This window comes from Podarcis gaigeae (genome assembly GCF_964106915.1).
Source record: "Podarcis gaigeae genome assembly, chromosome: 5".
NCBI lineage: Eukaryota > Metazoa > Chordata > Lepidosauria > Squamata > Lacertidae > Podarcis > Podarcis gaigeae.
In genome coordinates, this window is record NC_139681.1 from 78,039,939 (window position 1) to 78,060,436 (window position 20,498).

At 42.5% G+C, this 20,498-nt stretch overlaps 1 protein-coding gene and 2 long non-coding RNA genes across 45 annotated transcripts in view; 2 read left to right on the forward strand and 1 right to left on the reverse strand.

The window, feature by feature from the left end:
* MBNL1 (muscleblind like splicing regulator 1) overlaps positions 1-20,498 on the forward strand; it is a 184,958-nt gene that overhangs the window by 60,493 nt on the left and 103,967 nt on the right. The gene's annotated exons all lie outside the window — the stretch shown is intronic.
* LOC310845151 lies at positions 1,775-20,080 on the reverse strand. The gene is made up of 3 exons (XR_014564518.1): positions 18,200-20,080; positions 4,175-4,295; positions 1,775-2,044 (listed from the first exon to the last, which is right to left on the reverse strand). It is a non-coding gene; the product is annotated as an uncharacterized lncRNA (long non-coding RNA).
* On the forward strand, positions 1,817-6,315 carry LOC310845188. The gene is made up of 2 exons (XR_014564558.1): positions 1,817-2,280; positions 3,404-6,315. It is a non-coding gene; the product is annotated as an uncharacterized lncRNA (long non-coding RNA).

Consider the following 20,498-nt stretch of genomic DNA (forward strand, 5'->3'; position numbering starts at 1 on the left):
AAGAAACACTGCGAATAAAACGAATGAATTTTACCCTGTAGTAGTGTATCAATATTCTCCACTTTCAAGAGCTACCCTCTCCGCTTCCCATACTGAGCTCACATGAGACTTTGGGAAGAACATTTGACAGCAACCACAAAGTGTGATTTCACTTCTGTTTGAATGATTTGCAGCAGCCTCCACTGCAGAAGGTGTTGGAAGGAATATTCACACTTGGAGCATTTTTTATTTTTATTTTTATGGCAGCATTTCTCAAGGATGGAGAAATGAAAGAGGGAGGGGAGGGGGAAATACAAAGAAAGTCCAAAAGTGAGAGGCGAAATGAATGTAAAAAAAAAATTAATACCTTTGTACGCTAGGGTAGTTTGTACACACAGAGAGACATCCTTCCCTTATCTTCCATCCAGAGAAGCTGGATGCAATATCAGAGTTCAGGGAAACATTCCAGACAGGCAAAAACATTTTTTTGGGGGGAGAACGAGGGTCACTGGGATGCGTGTGGCCTGGAGAGAGACATGAGAGTCGGGTAGAGAAAGATCTGGTAGCTGCATTGGGCTCCTGAGCCTCAGATCCCTAAACCCCAGGTTGAGCTTTTCCAGTGACCTGTATCTTGTATAAATCTGTTTGTAAGAGCAACCACTGACAGTGATGGCGGTCTTTCCCCAGCTGCGGAAACATAGAGTAACAGTGTGGCTGCTGCAAGAGGTTTCTCTCTCCTCTCTCTCACACACCAATTTTCTTCCATGACTAGTCAGTAGAGGCACAGCTTGACTAGACATTCCTGCGATGCTAATTCTGAAAGCTGTTCAGTGCACCCCACTAAAGGTGGAATAGTTTTGTAATGAATACAGCAAGGCCTCATAACTGCTTATCAAGCCTGTCGCAGGTTGTTGTTGTTGTTGTATAGGATCTGTCATGCCCACATATAATATATCCCACCTGATTCACCTTACTGGAGCGGAAGCATTTGGATCTGAGTTGATTTCCCCCCTCTCACTGATGATTGATCAGATTCCCTCCCTCTCCATCACCACCACCAAATACGTCCAGCTAAAATTCCCTCACCAAGGAAGCTCCCTCCTTCAGATTGCCAGCTCTTCACCTCAGAAGGCTCTGTTTTATTTTTATTTGTCGATGGGGCTGCCATTCCTGTTTTGACTGGCAGCGCTGATAATCTACAGGGGTTCTGTTTTTTATTTCATTTTGCTAGCAATTTAAAGGTGCAGCATTCTGGAGAAGGGTACCAGCGCAAATCTGCTTGCAGTCTCTCAAAAGACAGGATAAGAATGGGGAAGTTCGAGACAAAAGAAGGCAATATGCTTTAACCTGCTTCCCAAGTGCAAATAAATGATGGAAACAATCATGACAGCTGCTTCTCTCTGGGACTGCAGCAGTCGCTGGGGAGCCAACAATACCTAAGGGTTATGAAACAGATGACAGATGTGCCCATTAAGAGGCACATGGGCCTGGTTCCTGTCATGTCCTCTAGCTGTTTCCCCTAATATGTATTATCTCAATCTTGTTCAGCTAACTAGACTTTATCTGTGGCCTATTATCCATCTGACACCAGTTAAGATGCAGGGTGGGAAAGATGCTTGACGTGACCTGGCTGAAAATCATTATGCTCCTGCTTTGCGGTACTTTTGTTGAACGTGTGGTGATGATAGTTAATAAACATGTTTGTTTATTGTATTTATTGGCATTTGTTTTGCGCCCAATTAACCAAGTTCTCTGGGCGGTTACATATTCTTTTGAAAAACCAATATGATTCAAATGCAATCAAAATTGTTGTTTTTATTTGTACATTGGAACATTTGTAAATGCTCGAAACACCTTGTGTGTATTGCCTTATTGCCGTTCTTATAATAGCTCTTTAAGGTGAGAGAAATGTATATAAGTAGACATGTTGAGGATTGTTCTCTAAAGGCCACATAGAGAATTCATGACAGAGATGAGTTTCTGAGAAGTGAGAATTCCCCTGTTTGCTCTTAGCTGCTCCATTAGACCACACATGTACTTTTTATAATAGAAATTCTTCTTTCCCCTGAAATGTATTCAAAGCAGCTTTGAATTATTATATATCCATTTACTTAAATCAGTATCAAACACCAACACAACAACAGATAAAATAGCAGACAGTTAAATGTAACTACCAGCAGCAAAATTAACTGAAGACCAGCATGTCAATGAACCAGAAGCTTGGGAAAACAGTCTCATTTTTTTTACCTAGACTGAGGCAATAGAAATGTTCTTCATAATTTCATTACAGTGGTACCTCGGGTTAAGTACTTAATTCGTTCTGGAGCTCCGTTCTTAACCTGAAACTGTTCTTAACCTGAAGCACCACTTTAGCTAATGGGGCCTCCCACTGCTGCCGTGCCGCTGGAGCACAGTTTCTGTTCTCATCCTGAAGCAAAGTTCTTAACCCGAGGTACAATTTCTGGGTTAGTGGAGTCTGTAACCTGAAGCGTATGTAACCTGAAGTGTATGTAACCTGAGGTACCACTGTATTTTACTAATGCATTCATTGTATTTATTTTGTAGATTTTTATCCCACTTTTCAACCAGAGCTCCCCAAAGTGCATAAAAATACTTACAAAACAGAAAAGTTAAACCTTGCTTGCACACCCAAATATTGAATACCGTAGTTAGTAAAAAAGTGTTCTCTAAGGACAGAAGTTGACTGTTGAAGTGGTAGAATATCAAAACACCATGAGGTACATTTTGTTGTTGTTGTGGGGGCAGGCCTGCCTCATAAATGCTTCAAGCATCATCTAAGTGGGGCAGACTTTATTTGTACCAGGGTGAAATTTCCCCCTTGAGAAAGAGAGAAACTGATTTCCATAATGAAAAGTTTCCTTTTCTGAGCGAGAACAGGAAGCCTCATAAACCTCACGAGGAAGCCTGGTCTTTGTGATTTCCAGATCTATCCCTTGGTGATAAATGTCAGATAAACATCCTCAGAGTTGTATGCTTATCTGAGTCCAGCAAAAAGCTGCTTCCCCCACCCCCCAAATCTCCTGTTGTTCTACGCCATATCTGTTATAGCCTGAATTAAAATTTCCTATGTCCAGGGGTATTTTTAAATTTAAAAACAGGGATTTTCTTAACTTTAACTTATATTTCGCACATTAATATGAATTACATACATTGCAATTACACACATGCTTTGGCTTTTGCCTAGTTTGCAGAACAGCCTTCATCTTGGATGTACAGTGGTACCTCGGGTTACATACGCTTCCGGTTACATACGCTTCAGGTTACAGACTCTGCTAACCCAGAAATAGTACCTAGGGTTAAGAACTTTGCTTCAGGATGAGAACAGAAATCGTGCTCCAGCGGCGCGGTGGCAGCAGGAGGCCCCATTAGCTAAAGTGGTGCTTCAGGGTAAGAACAGTTTCAGGTTAAGAACGGACCTCCGGAACGAATTAAGTATGTAACCAGAGGTAGCACTGTATAGGGTAGAACCGGACGAAATCTGAGAACTCCTAGAGCAGATTTTTTTCCAAAAAAATGTGGTGGGGGCAGGAATGGGAGGGGAGGTTTTGGGCAGTATCTCATGCACTTGTTCAATGAGTGAAAGGATTTATGCTTAGTGCAACATAATTCCTTTTTGCCCCCCCTCCAGCCTCTGGAGGGTTTGGTGAAGCCCCAGGGCAGATTTAGAGGGTGAACAGTGGGGAGAGAGGGAGACAGTTCCATTACACAACTCTAAATCCTTGTGCTAATGGAATGAGTTACCTGGCACTACATGGTTGCGCAAATGAGTGCGGGGACTTCACCGGATCTACAGATACACCCAAATGCTCCAGAAATAAATAACTGAAAGTGTTATGGCTTTTGTACTTTATTTTCTCCACCCTTCATCAAGTTTCAGTCAATTGTTCACCAGGGAGAGATGGTGGAAGGTGAGTCTTCCATTTTCTACCCTGCCTGTTTCCTTCCTATAGGAGACGGTTGGCTCCAGCCCCAAATGTGTTGCACACACATTGTTTCACATGGGAGTCTTGCCCAATGAACATTTGATCTGTGCTGCTTGCTTTGACACTCCTGATGACATATAGAGAAGTCTGAACCTGCTTCTTTCCCTCTACTAATAGGTGCTGGACATAATCAATAAAAGTGGTAATCAACGGTATATATCATAGCAGGATAGAAATCAACAGAAATTTACCTTGATAGCTTAACAGAAGTTTTAGATCTGCCTGGTTATGCCCTCTACCAATGAGCTATTCTCTCTGTATGCACATATTTCCACATTGGGCCTTTGCTCACCAGCCTCCAAAATGAACAAACTACAGTACTTCTGTAATAACAAGTTTGATATGCTGAGCTCATTATAGAATTAATTTTTTTAGTGTAGGTGTCACACCAAGCCATCAGAGGCGTAAGCTGTTCAGAATCAGCTGTTGACAACACCCTGACATTCTGCTCCCAAGTAGAATAGAGATACTTTTGTATTATTATTTTCAAATAGGTGCTTTTGGCATGGTGGCTGCAGTATAAAGGAAAGATCCAGAAGTTACAGTGAAAAAGAAATAGTTCCTGGAGCTGGTGCGCTCCAACTCATAAAGTACCTGGTGCATAATGCTATGCGATTCCTCCTGAAATTATTTTGCATGTGTGGCAGAAAGCCAGTGATGTTGGTTGAATGCAGACAACATTGTCTTTCCTTCTCTCTGAGGCATTCAGAGCAGAATGGAGGTCAATGACACAGTAGCTTGCAAATCGCATTGCAGAGGCAGGCATAGACAGAACTAAATAGATGGCTGCATTTATTTTCATTAGCTTTGTTGTGTTGTACAGGGCCTTAATTGGTTTAGAATTTGTACTGTGTTGCTGAACATGAAAACTGCAATTGTGTGTGTGTGTGTGTGTGTGTGTGTGTATCTACACGCACAGAAACACACAAATCTATATACTTGTCATGGTATAGCTTTAGTATCTTGGTAGTTTTGTTTCAAATATCGTTGATAAATCAGGGTAGCAGTTCAATTGTATCTTGTCTGCCCCCCTCCTTCTGTGTGTTAACCTCATGAACCTGCTAATCTTTTTCACATGTTCTGTGAAATGGAAAAGTGTTGCTGCAGACATCTGTTAGAAATTTATTCTGAAAAGCATTTCCCTACATATTTTCCTACGTTCGGTGTCATGCATAGCTTCTAAGATATATCGTTTATCTTCTATCCTCAATTTTCTTCTGTCTTTTTTGGTAGAAAAATTGAAGGGCAGTGGTGGCATTTTTATAATATTTTTACAATTTCAGCACTACTTCTCCCTCCCCCCCCCGGCATCCAACAATACCTTGGAATTCAGCATGTAAATCTTTTCGTTTTGTGTTTGTGTGGTCAGTAATTCTTCTCTTTCTATTATTTTGATACAATCCGAATCCTTTGTTTGTTTCCCAACACAGAAACAGCTGATTTCTGCAGCTGTTTCCATTAACGAAAAGCCTGCAGCAGTTCCTTTCCTTGCAATAAAAAATGCAATTAAATACACACCACATTAAGTAACATCAGAATGTGGCCTTTGTGGTTCTGGAAAGTCAAGGATCAACTTCCTTTGAGGATCTCAGACTTGTCTGTATCCATGCTTGCCCGGGACTGAACAGCAGTTTTGTTATTCCATGGTGTGGAGTTGCCTCGTTCTAATTTTCAAGTAACAATTATGTAATCTCTGATAAGTAATAAGCTACAAGATAACGATGATACTGATGATGATACTGAGAGCTATATACATGTAATGTGGGAGATCCGTGATTTCCCAGTGTTTTAAGTTTTGTTTAATGGCAACTGGTTAGTGCATGGCACTAAATGGGATTGAAGCAATGGTGCTAGGGAAAGAGGAATTTAATCCTCTGCCCTTTGCCTTTTCCTAAATCTGAATCATTCAAACACTTCCCAAGTAATCCCCAACCCCACTGGGGCAAATAGTAGATTTGCGGGAGGTGATGTAGATACATGTGAGAGGAGAAGGAAGGCTTAATTCCCACCTGCCTGCCTTTTTAGCATTCTTACCCTGATCCAATTTGAAGCTGCCCATGTCTTCTATAACTCAAACATACAGTGCAGCCCATTACATATCTACTTAGAAGTAGGTTCAATGAGCCTTTCTTCAAGTTAAGTGGGAATAGGATTGCAGCCTATAAATACCAGGAGCTCTATGAATCTCCCGTACCATTTGGATTTTGCTCATTGCTCAAAAGACTTCGTGCATTTTCTTATAGAGGAATCCTGTGTCTCCCATCACATAAGTATTATGCCAGAGCTAGTGTAACATAACACATTGCTACCTCTTCAGCAAATGCAAAATAAAGAACGATAGCAAGAGAAACAAAAGCTTACATAGCAACACTGACAGAATCCTTTCAGTGCCCATGAGAGTACCCTTGTAGCTCTATCAAAAGAAAAGAAGAAGAAGAAAAGAAATCAATTGCAATGTCACTCACGGACAAAATCCACATATCCCCCATAAACAGAATGCAACAATCAACATGCAGTGACAGCAGGAATGCTGAGATACAACAACAACAACAACAACAACAACAACAACAATTTATTTATACCCTGCCCATCTGGCTGGGTTTTCCCCACCACTCTACACAATGACACTACATAAACTATGCCGCATCTACTACGCAAAGCACAGAAGTGAGCATTGGGGCTGGGGTAGGAATCTGAATTAGCTCACATTTAAAGGCAAACCTACCAAATTTCAGCTTTCTGAAACAATCCTTCTCAAGTTACCCAGTTGAAGTTATCCAAGTGTAGCCGGATCACATTGGCTTCCATACATTGGTGATATTCCCCATAACTTCCTAGAGAGCTGGTTCACGTGGAATGCCAAACTTTGCGCTGTTGTGCTCATATGTTGTAATTTCCTCCTTGAGACTAATCAAAGTTTGCAGTTTCACATGAACTGGCAAAGTTTGGTTTATACTTGCCATACAAACCATGTTTGGAAGCTAGGATTGAGCCTGGCTTGAAGTCACATGTGAACTGACCTTCTGTTTCTGCTTTAATTTCAGTATCTAGCTGTGGAGGCAGGTCCATTAGAGCAAGTGGGGGCACTGCTCCATCAATCCCAGTCTGTCCCCAGCCAGTCCCACCTGCCTGCCCTCGTACTTAAAACCAGTTAGGTTGCAGCTCTGCCTGTCTTTCGCTCTGGCTCTACCTACAGCTGGTCTTTCTGTGTACTGCTCAACCACCAGACCCAAAGAGTACCTTGCCACCATTGGTATCTAGAGCATGTCTCTTTATTAATCCTTGTCACTTAGTTTGAATGTTACATTTCATTTCAGCAGCTCAGTTGGATGCTTCACAAAGGAAAGCTATTTCCCCCTCAATCTCACAGTGGCAAAATGTCTTACTGCAAAACTGTCAAAAAAGGACAGTTTCTTTTTACTGAATATTCACATATTTAGTTTATTGCATGCTGCTTTTCTGCCTGCATGTTGTATCTGCTAAGTTAGGTCTCAGTCATTTTTGTAACTGCAAAACTGGAACAATTATTATTATTATTATTAAAATATAAGGGATATATTTCGGAAATAAGTGGGTTGTTCCTTCAGGTTTTCAACTAGCTTCAAAATGAGGGTTTGAATCTGCCCTTTTCCTACCCCTCCTCCTGAACTGGGTATATTTGTCCCATAAATAGTTACCTTGAAGGGCCTCATGTTCCTTCTTTATACTTAGCCTTGGCTAGGATATTTAAAATGAGAGAGAGAGAGAGAGAGAGAGAGAGAGAGAGAGAGAGAGAGAGAGATTAACTTGAATTTGAGAGGTGTTTTCAGTCTTTTCCTACTGGCTCAGCCAGAAGGAGGCCTCCTGTTTGGCTAATGTGACAATATTACGACATACCCACCAAAAAGAGAACCAGGTTAAAATTTGGCTCTGGTGCTCTTTCTTCTCAATCACATAAGATACCCATGGCAGCAGTGTATCAATTTTATTGTCTCCCATTTTCAGACATGCAGTCATTGGGTTTAACTACCAGCTGGCAATATATACTGGGCACAGTCCAGCCAAAATTAACCCACTTATAGTTCAGTTCAAAGTTTGTTCAAAGTCAAGACCATATGTTATAACTAGCACAAGTAAGATGAAAACAGTTTTCAGTGCTTCATGACTCTGGAGACTAAACAGTGCTTAAGAACAGCCAGTACCCTTGGTTATCATTGTGAGAATCTACCACATTTTTATTTAGATATTTTTGGCACCGTGTTGTTGCTGTAAATGGAAACGAGTCTTCTTTTGCAATTGTTTCTCTCTTTCTGCCAGCAAGTAAATTCTCTGATTTGGGTTGAATAGACCATAATTTGGCTTGAGTTATTAGTTGGTCCAGTTATTTAGTTCTTAGTAAGGTAATGGTAAAGGTACCCCTGCCCGTACGGGCCAGTCTTGCCAGACTCTGGGGTTGGTGCGCCCATCTCACTCAAGAGGCCAGGGGCCAGCGCTGTCCGGAGACACTTCCAGGTCACGTGGCCAGCGTGACATCGCTGCTCTGGCGAGCCAGAGCCGCACACGGAAACGCCGTTTACCTTCCCGCTAGTAAGCGGTCCCTATTTATCTACTTGCACCCAGGGGTGCTTTCGAACTGCTAGGTTGGCAGGCGCTGGGACCGAACGACGGGAGCGCACCCCGCCGCAGGGATTCGAACCGCCGACCTTTCGATCGGCAAGCCCTAGGCGCTGAGGCTTTTACCCACTTACATCCGTGTAAATGGAATACCCCAAAAAATAATGGGGTGGAGGTATGAGAGGGGATGACACACCACTTACAAGTCCCATTGATTTCAATTGAAGAGATACAAGCATGTGCTCAATTTTCTCTTCAACATTGTAGGACTTAAAGGTGATGGATTTTGGCTAGATTTTTTGCTTCCTATTAATAGTACATACAGAAGAAGCAACAAATTATTTTCTGCTTAGAGTCATGGGGTTGTAAGACGCCTCCAAGGTGATCTAACCCAACTTCCTGTCAATACAGGAAATCTACTACTATAGCAAGCCCATTACCAGATTTCATAGTAAAATAGAATTCAACACCTTGTCTAATTTATACACATCTGCCAGTGCAGAGCCAAGAGGAGCCTTCCTGTCTAACTACCAACCTCATGCTCCGAGATCAGCAGAGCATGGACCCCATGATACAGTGGCACGAGCATAGCATTCTTGGTGGTGGCACCCCAATTATGGAGTTCTCTTTCCAGGGAAGTATGGTTGTATCCCACACTGTTACTTTTTAAAGATTTATTTATTCATGCATGCTTTTGGGATACAGATTTGCCCTAGGTTGTAGCAGTCTTTGGTATTGTGCTTACTATGTTGAGCTGTTGCTTTAGTTTAGTATGGTTTTTTTTGGGGGGGGAGTGTTTTAATTAGCTGGTGTAGCTGGTTATATATTTTTTTATTATATTGCGCATGGCCCTGGGGTTCTCCAGTATGAAAGGCAATGCAGTCATCACCACCATCAATGAATCACTTGGGATCTACCATTTCATAGGACTCTGGGGTTCTACTGGCATAGACTTTCCCCCCCTCCTGTGGTGTTTGCCTGTAGGCTAATGCACCTCCCTAGCCATAATAGAGTGTCGTATACAAGAACTGCATTTCATAATGCCTCATTGTTAAGCCTTCAGAGGGATAAATGGAAAGTCTACACAGTCTTTCTGTGGCCATGCAAAATGGTCCCCCCCAAAATGGTCACAACATCCTTGTGAATTATGCTTGTTCCACTCCCATTTTGAAAAGACTACAAAGAGCACCTTGAGTTTTTAAAATTCCGAACATCAAATTACCAAAGCAACAGCTCTTCCTCTTGCTTTTGCATCTTCTGGGCATCTATGACCAGGTTTGGTCTAGGGTTAATGTGTCTCTTCATCTCCTCAATAAGTTCTGCTGTCTTTGAAAAAAAAGAAGAACTTTGCTTAACCAAATTTCAGGCAGATGTCTTTCTCTGTAGGGATGATTCTCTTTAGGTAGCTGCACATGTTACGGCTTTTACACAGCACTCTTTGTTCCCTGGTTAACCACTGAAGAAAATTTTGCAAACATGATCCTTGCAGATAAACAGCTCTTTTAGTTCCCTGTTTATACCCATGGAGCAGCTCCACCCTGACCAAGCGTTCCCAATAAATATAATAGCACAAGGGTTGCCAACGCAGCACCTGTGGGCCTGCAAAGATTCAATATCCCCTCGGAAGTTCACAATGTGTGAGAGATAGTTTGCTGTCCCTGCTCTGTACCTGTTTGCACTGGCTCAGCCTCTACTACAATGAACACACCACCTTGAACATTTCATTGGATGCTAGGCCTGGACAGCCACCTTCCCTTCTTTTCTGAACAGGTGAGGGTTGGGAAGAGCTTCTCTCTGTGAGTGCATACAGTGGTCACTGATGATGTTGCCTTTTTCTGTTGATGGGGGGCTGATGCAGGGGGCATGCCTGCACTGCCGTGGGGGGGTCCTGTCTCTTTCTATGCACTTTGAGCTGCGGCAGCCATTTTGTGTTACGTCCACTCCTCATAGCAACCATTTTGTGAAGGACACCTAATGGCACTTTCTCAGAATTTCAAGTGTCCCAACCGTTTGGCAGACTCTGTAATAACATGTGGCATTAGGCAATTCCCAGTTCTCTTTTTATCTGTTGCAAGGGTCAGCAGTGTTTCATTTACCTCCGTACTCAGTTTCTTCTTATTTATGTATCAACCCATTCATAGCTCACCAAGTACCACCTCAACGTCCTTCCCAACCCTGCAGTTCTTTGATTCTATCATAAAGTGAGGTGTGCTGCTCTAGTGCAGTCTATGCACATATTCAGCAACATGCCTTAGGGCAGGGATGGGAAAATCATCTTGAGGCATGTGCAAAAGCTTTCCCATAAATTAATAAATAAAAACGCAAATACTACTACAGTGGACACTCAGGTTACGAATGTGATCCGTGCGGGATGCACGTTCACAACCCGTAGCGTTTGCAATCCGCAGCGGTGTGTCTGCGCATGCGTGGGTTGCGATTTAGCGCTTCTGCGCATGCGTGACCGCCGAAACCTAGAAGTAACCCGTTCTGGTACTTTAGGGTTTTGGTGGGTCCGTAACCCAAAAAACACACAACCTGAAGCGTCTGTAACCCAAGGTATGACTGTACTAATAATTAATAGCTTTTTTCAGACATTCAGCTGAATGCATGAGGGCTGAAAGTGGAGAGGTGTCATGGTGGGCAAGCAAAACTTGCCTCTACCTACTCTTCCCATGGTGAGCAGGAATGTCTGAAAGGCCCTTCTGAATGTGTTCAGCTGAACACACTTCAAAACCTTCCTGCAATTTGTAATGAAAAAGCACCCTCATGCAACAGGGTGCAGGAGAGCATATAGGAAGCAGCCTTAAACAGTCAGACCACAAGTTCCTCCATTTCAGCATAGTTTGTCTTGAATCTGGGAGCTTCCACTTGCAAAGCTACTGAGCTATGATGACCCTCTCCTGTAGGTGGGACGGTTCAGCTTTCTGTTTGCACTGCTCTCTGTGTGTGTATATATATATCCCACCTCTGCATTATATGTGAGGGTGATTGACATTAAGAGGGACAAAAATGGCTTCCTCAGTGGTGTCTAATTTGGCACTAGGTGGATGATTGAAGGAGAAGATGCCAGAGGCTGTTTATTGTGTTCCTCAGCACTGGAAATGGGGCTGGGCATATTGGCATGTATTGTTTTAGAGGCCCAACCCTGAGACCACGGAGCATAACATTCTTATCAACTCACTGTGGAGTTAGAGATGAGCATGAATATTCCATTTCACTCTTGTTAGTAAAGAGACGAAACATTGGATGCTATTTTTATACCTTTAGTATTTTTTTAAACAAAATCTTTTGGTATGGATGTCCTCATGAAGCAGCATAGTCTACAGTAGCATGCCTGATTTTTTTTATGCAGCTGCTCCAGATTTACAGAGGTGCGGATCACAGTCTTGGGAATTGTTTAAATCTTATCTTTATTTCAATTTTGTATTCCAGCCTACTGGTGCTGTTCTGTTCCGTTATTATTATATTATCTCACCGGTTCATGCGATAAGCAGTTTTTGCAGGCCTTTTCAGTGGAGCTGAAAAGTGTGCTTACTCACCAGATAAGAGCCTGATTAGACAGTTATCTGTAGTGCATGGTTGTCTTTGTGAAATATTGATCTACAAAATGGGTAATAAGGCTTGGAAAAGCGCTTTGTGTGGAAAGGCAGTTCTAAGTCAGTTCTCTGCTTGTCAGTCGATTGACAGCATAATGCAATTCACTCATTTCCACTAGTGTTTAAAAGTGTGTGTGTGTGTGTGTGTGTGTGTGTGTGAGAGAGAGAGGGTAAGAAAAGATGGAATGAATGACTTACTGATATATTTATCTGTAGCATTATCCATTTAAATTCTGTGCCCTTGGCTGAGAGGTTTATAGATGGCAAGAGATAACAGTGGTCCTAAACTTAGGTAAGGTAAAAAGGTAAAGGACCCCTGGATGGTTAAGTCCAGTCAAAAGCGACTATGGGGTATGGCGCTCATCTCGCTTCAGGCCGAGGGAGCTGGCATTTGTCCATAGACAGCTTTCTGGGTCATGTGGCCAGTTTGACTAAACCGCTTCTGGCGCAACGGAAACCAGAGCACACCGAAACGCCATTTACCTTCCCACTTATTTATCGACATGCACTGGCATGCTTTCGAACTGCTTGGTTGGCAGAAGCTGGGACAGAGCAATGGGAGCTCACCCCGTTGCGGGGATTCGAACTGCCAACCTTCCAGTCGGCAAGCCCTAGGCTCTGTGGTTTAGACCACAGCACCATCCGCGTCCCTCTAATAAGCATAATACTCAGGAACTTCTGTCTCCTGAAGGAAGGCACCCTTCAATACGTTAATCATTGCTTTAGGCCTTGCTGAGACAAATACCATTACACTGTGGTAACCTGTTCTAAGGTTTACATTCATTCACCCTGTATTTTGAGTAGTTTAGTTCTTTTCAGGCACTGCACCAGCAAATAGTTGTATATAATCTGGTACTGCGATTGGCTGCAAGCCCTGAATACTACAGAGAAATATATGTTGGTGCTGTAGTTTTGGCCACAGCCCCTTCAGTCGGACACAGTGAAGCAGCCACATGTTACGGCCTTATGCACAGGCTTTGCTAGCCAGACCTAATTTGGATGTGGCAGTGACCCTACCCTGAGGGGAAAGGAGAAAGGTCTTGTCTCTGTCATCACACTGAACTTGAGAGGCTATCAAAAGTCTACAGTACACCTGCAGGAAATCTTTCAGGTCCCCCTCTTCAATTCAGAGTGTTGTCCTTATAGGCGACCTGAGCATCTTCAAAGTGCAGTGAGACTGTGTCTGGCAAGACTGTTGCCCTTTCCTGCATCGAAGAGAAAAGCACCTTTAATTGATCCAGAACATCTGGATCATGAGTGAAAGTATGGGACCCCTGCTTGTGCAGCTGAAATGTTGCTTATACATCAGAGAGGGTGAGAAAGGCCTGCCAGTGGCAAGAGAGGGATGGCTCAGTCAGTAGAGCATGATATTCTTGATTGTGGGTTTTGTGTTCGAGTACCACATTAGACAAAGGATTCCTGCATTCCAGAGGGTTGGACTAGATGACACTTTTGGTCCATAATTCTAGGTTTCTGTGATTCTATGATGGTTCACACCTCACAATAAGAACAAAAAAAATTCCTTCCAGTAGCACCTTAAAGACCAACTAAGTTAGTTCTTGGTATGAGCTTTCGTGTGCATGCACACTTCTTCAGATACACTGAAACAGAAGTTTCCAGACCCTTCTATATAGTGAGAAGGTGGGGAGGGGTATTACTCAGAAGGGTGGTGGGAATGGGTGATTGGCAGATAGCTGTGATGAGCCTGTTGACGACTCTTAACGACTGCAATAGGTCTTACAGGAAAAAGCAAGGGGTGAGAAGGTGAAAAATGGCTTTGTCATGTATAATGAGATAAGAATCCAAAGTCTTTGTTCAGACCAGGTCTCTCCATGGTTTTAAGTTTGGTGATAAGTTGCAATTCAGCAGCTTCTCTTTCCAGTCTATTTCTGAAATTCCTTTGTAGTAAAACAGCTACTCTGAGATCTTGTATAGAATGTCCTGGGAGATTGAAGTGTTCTCCTACTGGTTTCTCTGTCTTGTGATTCCTGATGTCCGATTTATGTCCGTTTATTCTTTGGCGTAAGGTCTGGCCTGTTTGTCCAATATAGAGAGCTGAAGGACACTGTTGGCATTTGATGGCATACACAATGTTAGACGATGAGCAATTAAATAGTCCCGAGATGGTATGTGTGATGTTGTTGGGGCCAGTAATGGTGTTGTCCGGGTGTATGTGGCAGCAAAGTTGGCATCTGGGTTTATTGCAGGCTCTGGTGCCAGTGTCCGTGTTAGGTCTGGTTGTAGTATTATTGTGGGTTAGGAGTTGTTTAAGATTGGGTGGCTGTCTGTAGGCAATGAAAGGTCTTCCTCCCAGAGCTTGAGAAAGAGAACTGTCATTGTCCAGGAGAGGTTGTAGATCTCTGATGATCTGTTCCAATTCTACAGACAGAGACTCTCACCTAAGAGATCTACATCAAACCTTTTTAGAACTAAAATACCCAGCAGATGAAGTTAGACAACAGATCAACAGAGCCAGACTGATACCCAGAGAGAACTTGCTGCAAGACAAACCCAAAAAAGAAAATAACAGAACACCTCTAGTCATCACATACAGCTCCCAAGTTAAAACAGTACAACGCATCATCAGAGATCTACAACCTCTCCTGGACAATGACAGTTCTCTTTCTCAAGCTCTGGGAGGAAGACCTTTCATTGCCTACAGACAGCCACCCAATCTTAAACAACTCCTAACCCACAATAATACTACAACCAGACCTAACACGGACACTGGCACCAGAGCCTGCAATAAACCCAGATGCCAACTTTGCTGCCACATACACCCGGACAACACCATTACTGGCCCCAACAACATCACACATACCATCTCGGGACTATTTAATTGCTCATCGTCTAACATTGTGTATGCCATCAAATGCCAACAGTGTCCTTCAGCTCTCTATATTGGACAAACAGGCCAGACCTTACGCCAAAGAATAAACGGACATAAATCGGACATCAGGAATCACAAGACAGAGAAACCAGTAGGAGAACACTTCAATCTCCCAGGACATTCTATACAAGATCTCAGAGTAGCTGTTTTACTACAAAGGAATTTCAGAAATAGACTGGAAAGAGAAGCTGCTGAATTGCAACTTATCACCAAACTTAAAACCATGGAGAGACCTGGTCTGAACAAAGACCTTGGATTCTTATCTCATTATACATGACAAAGCCATTTTTCACCTTCTCACCCCTTGCTTTTTCCTGTAAGACCTATTGCAGTCGTTAAGAGTCGTCAACAGGCTCATCACAGCTATCTGCCAATCACCCATTCCCACCACCCTTCTGAGTAATACCCCTCCCCACCTTCTCACTATATAGAAGGGTCTGGAAACTTCTGTTTCAGTGTATCTGAAGAAGTGTGCATGCACACGAAAGCTCATACCAAGAACTGACTTAGTTGGTCTTTAAGGTGCTACTGGAAGGAATTTTTTTTGTTTTGACTATGGCAGACCAACACGGCTACCTATCTGTAACCTCACAGTAAGAGTCATTCATGTGGGGAGAAGATCTCAAACTGACAATTGGCTACAACTCCCATCATCCCTGGCTGTTGGTTATGCTTGCAGGGGCTGATGGGAGCTATAGTTCATCACCATCTGGAGGGCCAAAGTTTCCCCACACCTGATTTTTAAGAAATATACAGGACTCTTAAAATGAATCCCGTGGCTGTCAAGCCTAGCGCTGGTGTTTGTTCTGCTGTTGGTTGTATGACACTGCTGTTAGCTGCAGCTCCTGCATGCCGTGTACATCACTTGATAGTTTTGCATTTGATTATTATACATACTTGCAGCTGGCTCCGTTGGAAAGTGTTGTACTTGAGAGGTAAGATAAGATGTGGAAATTCTTTTGTTGCAAGCATCAAACAATTGACACGTGTCTGAAACGTGGGGCATTGCCCATGAAGAGTAGGGAAAATGTATAACTGGGTTAAAGCATGCAGCAGAACTGCCTTGGGTTTACAGATGCAAGCTCGGTTTCCTTCCTTTTTTCTGCCTTGGTTTTCTGAACATTTCTAAGAGTGTCTCTATACTGCATTTTGAGTTTCGCTTTGTGGCCCTTGCACCAAGTGGAGGAGTGGGCAGCTTTGGCAAACTTGCTGTTTCATGCACCTCTGATATGATTTATTAATCCTCTTTACCAGATATCCTGTCACTCTCTTGTGTGAAGTCATTGTAATGAAAACGCCGATAGGCACAGCCAATAATGGGAGCGGTGGCTGCAATCGAGTGCAGAGCTCTGTAGCCAATTTTCAGATGTGAATGACTTGGCCGTTGCTATTGAATTTATACCAATAATTGTAATTGCACAGGAGCTTATCTAGGGTACAGCCATGGCTTGTGAGTTACAAGTTGATAATGAAAAGCTAATTTATGTCTTAAACCAAGCGGGGATGTATACTTACCATGCCATTGCTTTTATTCCAATATGTGTAGAATTTTCGAATAATAATAGGATATTAGTTTTCCGTCCAAAGCAAACATTGTGCTGCTGGCTAATGATCTCATGTGAACATTAGAAGAGCCCGGCTGGATCAGACCAGAGGTTTATGGAGTCCAATGTTTTGCTTCCCACTACAGCCTTCTGGGAATCCCACAAGCCGGGCATGAATGTTTTAGGGCTCACCTTTCCTTGCCCCTCAGCAGCTGTTATAGCAGCCCAGACTACATGCTATGAGTAATGTGTAGTAGGTACTGACATATCCAGATTTTCTTTAATTATTTACAACCAGAGATGGCAGTCAGAGAAATTGTTATTTGGCCTGCAGTTGTATCCATCCATGCCAGTTGCATTCTTGGTGAAAATTGCCTGCGTAGCTAGAAGGCTTAGACTAATAGATGCAATGAGCCTTTATTTCATTTTTTAAAATTTTGATGGATTTGATCACACATGTCAAAAGTAATTTTGATATGTTTGCAGCGTGGTTATTAACACATACACTATGAATATAGTCCTGTATTAAGTCACTAAGAAGTCTTAGTAGCCTGGAGCCTCCGCTGAATGTATGGGGGTCACCAGTGGGACTGTGTATAAAACAGTTTGTTAGCCTATAAAGTAAAAAAAAAAGAAAAATACTTCTTTGAAAAAGTTATTTGAGTGATATTTTGCACCATATGTTAGGCAGAGAGCCAGGGTAATTAGCTGAATGAAACCCACTCAGTATTACAAATCAGCAACAAAAACAGGATTAGCCCTATTACATTAAAATCAAATAAGTAAGTTGATCTGAGAACGTGAGATTCTGATCCTGCCCATGCCTGGATCTTATTTGTTTTAATCCTATGTATGTTGGCTTAATTCTGATCCTACAAACTATGGTGTAAAGGATTTGGAAATCATGACATCAGAATGCAATGGCAAATCCAGTTCCGAGTTTTTTAGCCCAGTTTTTTTTTTAAAAAAAGGTTACTTCAGAACTGTGTCGTTGAAGCTAAATGGATATCTTTTGAGATAACTGCATGGAAGGTCGGATGCTTAGGGCATTGGCTATGTTGCCATCATTTCATTTTATTGTCATTCTCCATATTATACTCAAGGCAGCTAACGGTACAGTAAAAATTGCATACGCTTCGTCTGTTTTTTTAAAAAACTAATCTCTCCTGCTTTTCTCTTAGAAAATCAAGATGGCTAACAAAAATTAACAGAATGTAACAATGTAATAAACAAGTTAAAAAAGCCCTTCAGACTTGTAACCAGTTAGTTTATAAAATGCAAATGTTCCATAAAATAACGCTTGTGCACAATGCCAACACCTTTGCTGTATAGAAAAGATTCCTAGCACCTTATAAAAAGAGTGTAATGTCTGGACAGTGTCTCCTACGGTATAAACATACTGTGTTCAGAATAAAATCCAGGAAAAGCAAGCATTATGCATTTGATAATAAATCTTCACAGAATCTGAGTATTACATGTTTACGCGTGAATGACAACTTCTCAGCATATCCCACACTTCCAGCAAAACTAAAGGATTGGTTCCGTTCTAACAGCTGAACAAGATCAGCAAATCTATGAACGTCTCTCTCACACCCTTATCAATAGTTTCACACATAGCGAAGTCCCCTCCCCTCTCTGTGTGTCTTTCTGTCTGTCTCTCCGTCTCTCTGGCTCTCACATGCAGTGCTTGAAACTTGACTACTCAGTCACAAGGTTCCTGCAAGTTATCTGTGCGCCTGGAGTGCCTAGTTATGAATAAACCGCCTTTGGTTTGGATTGGAACATCTCTCTCTCCTCCACCTAGTATACATGATGTAAGGAAGGACTCTTTCTGCTCATAGGGAGCGACCGAGATTCAGTACATCAGGGGTGGGCAGTCTGTGGCTCTCTACTTGTCATCACTGGATAGCAGCTCCTGGATGGATGGCCGTAGTCCATCTGGAGGGTCACAGGTTCCCCATCCCCGCAATGTGTTTTTCTGTAATAAAAATGTCACTGTGGATAACAGGTCATCCAGAATTCCCTTTGTGCAGTGTTTCAAGGCACAGACCCACACTTTAAAGCTCTTTAAACACTTTTATTCAAGATAGATGTGGCAGCAGCATGCACATCCATGGAGGAGAGATGAGTTGTCCTCCCCTGTATATGAACCATGACCCCCAGCTTCTATTACAATAATAAGAAGTTTGAGATAAGAGCCGAAATGTTCAGGTACTACTAATCTCATTTTTGTGTGAGAAATTACCCTGTTCTCCTCTTTCATCCCTACCATCACATGTGGCAGAGATGCATGAAACTGAGGTTGCTAATCTCAAGCATCATTTAGGCCTCTGATGCTCCAGCACCTGAAACCTGTTGAGTTACGTGGAGTACTGGGAATTATGCAGAGATCAAGCCTGGCAATATCTCTAGCTTCCACTTTGAATGAGAACCGGATGGCGGAATGATAGGCTGTGTTGCCTCTGCCCCTGTTAAGGGCATTGACCACATTGCCCTCCATTCTCTCAGATAGACCATTTCCACAAACAGTCTGAGAAATCTTCAGGGTGTGATTCAATAGAGTCAGTTTTTTTCTGTCATGGAACCCAAGGCAGCCTGAATGTGGTTCCCAAGAAGTCAGTCAACCAGACCCAGACTTGCTTAGTTTCAGCAAGGTGGTGGCCCAGTGTACTTTTAGACCATAACCTGGGTCCATTCCTTAGGCCCCTCAGTGCCTCTGATGGGCAATGTACAGCAACTAATAAATTTAATTCACTCACAAGCCTAGATAAGACCATCAACTCCCCTCCCCTCATTAAAGCCCTACTGTTATTTTCTCAGCAGCCATAAAGGAACAAAACCCCATTAATTATACAGTTTACATCTTTCTTTCATTGTTTTCCAATGTTTTGTTTCGTTTTTAATCTTTATACTTCATTCTGCCCTTAACTCTGGGTTGTTGAAATGTTCCCAACTCCTGTTTACCAAAGAGGGTCAAATTTTTAATGTATTAGCTCATCTCCGAGTCTCCCCCCCCCCCCGCCCTTGCCATTTCCTATAAACTGTTTCTGTGTATTTTATGCCCTAACGAGCAGTGATCTTTGCACCTTTAATGACTGATGCTGAAATGCTGTTTGCTGTTTGCCCTGCCACCAGTGTTGCCATTGGTCTAGATCCAAAGTTCCACACACGGAGTTCCTCAAGTGCTGCAGAGCTATTCCCTTCCCATCCATCCATCCTGTGGCACTTTGCATTCCCCTAAAAAGCTGTTCCTCAAAACCAGAAAGCCAGAGCAGGCACAGAGGGATGTCGTTGGAGCAATAAACCTGCAATTATTCCTTCTTTGAGTGGAGGTGCTTTCCACTTGTCCTCAGGGTACTCTGGATCTCAACCACTATTTTACTTTCTTCCCATTTTTGTAGAAAATACAGGAGGATATACCGTACCCTTTTAATATTTTCCTCCTGTGTCAACCCCAGTGAATTCACAGTTTGCATTGGTACATGTGCTGGCCCTCACAAACAAACAAAATACTTTTAAAAAATCCAGTTATGTATTTGAATCAGTATGAGAAGCTTACGTGCTATACACACGCGCACACACATATCATGAAATAGTTTCCAGTGGTTTACAAATTTAAACACATTGTTAAAGCAAGATCACAGCAAACAACCCCCCAAAGTGGGATACAGTGGTCAGCTTCAGCTTTCAGGTGTTAAACCGTAATTAAATAGTTACAGGTAGGTAGCCGTGTTGGTCTGCCATAGTCGAAACAAAATTTAAAAATTCCTTCCAGTAGCACCTTAGAGACCAACTAAATTAGTTATTGGTACGAGCTTTCGTGTGCATGCCTGTATCTGAAGAAGGGTGCGTGCACACGAAAGCTCATACCAATAACTAACTTAGGTAAAGG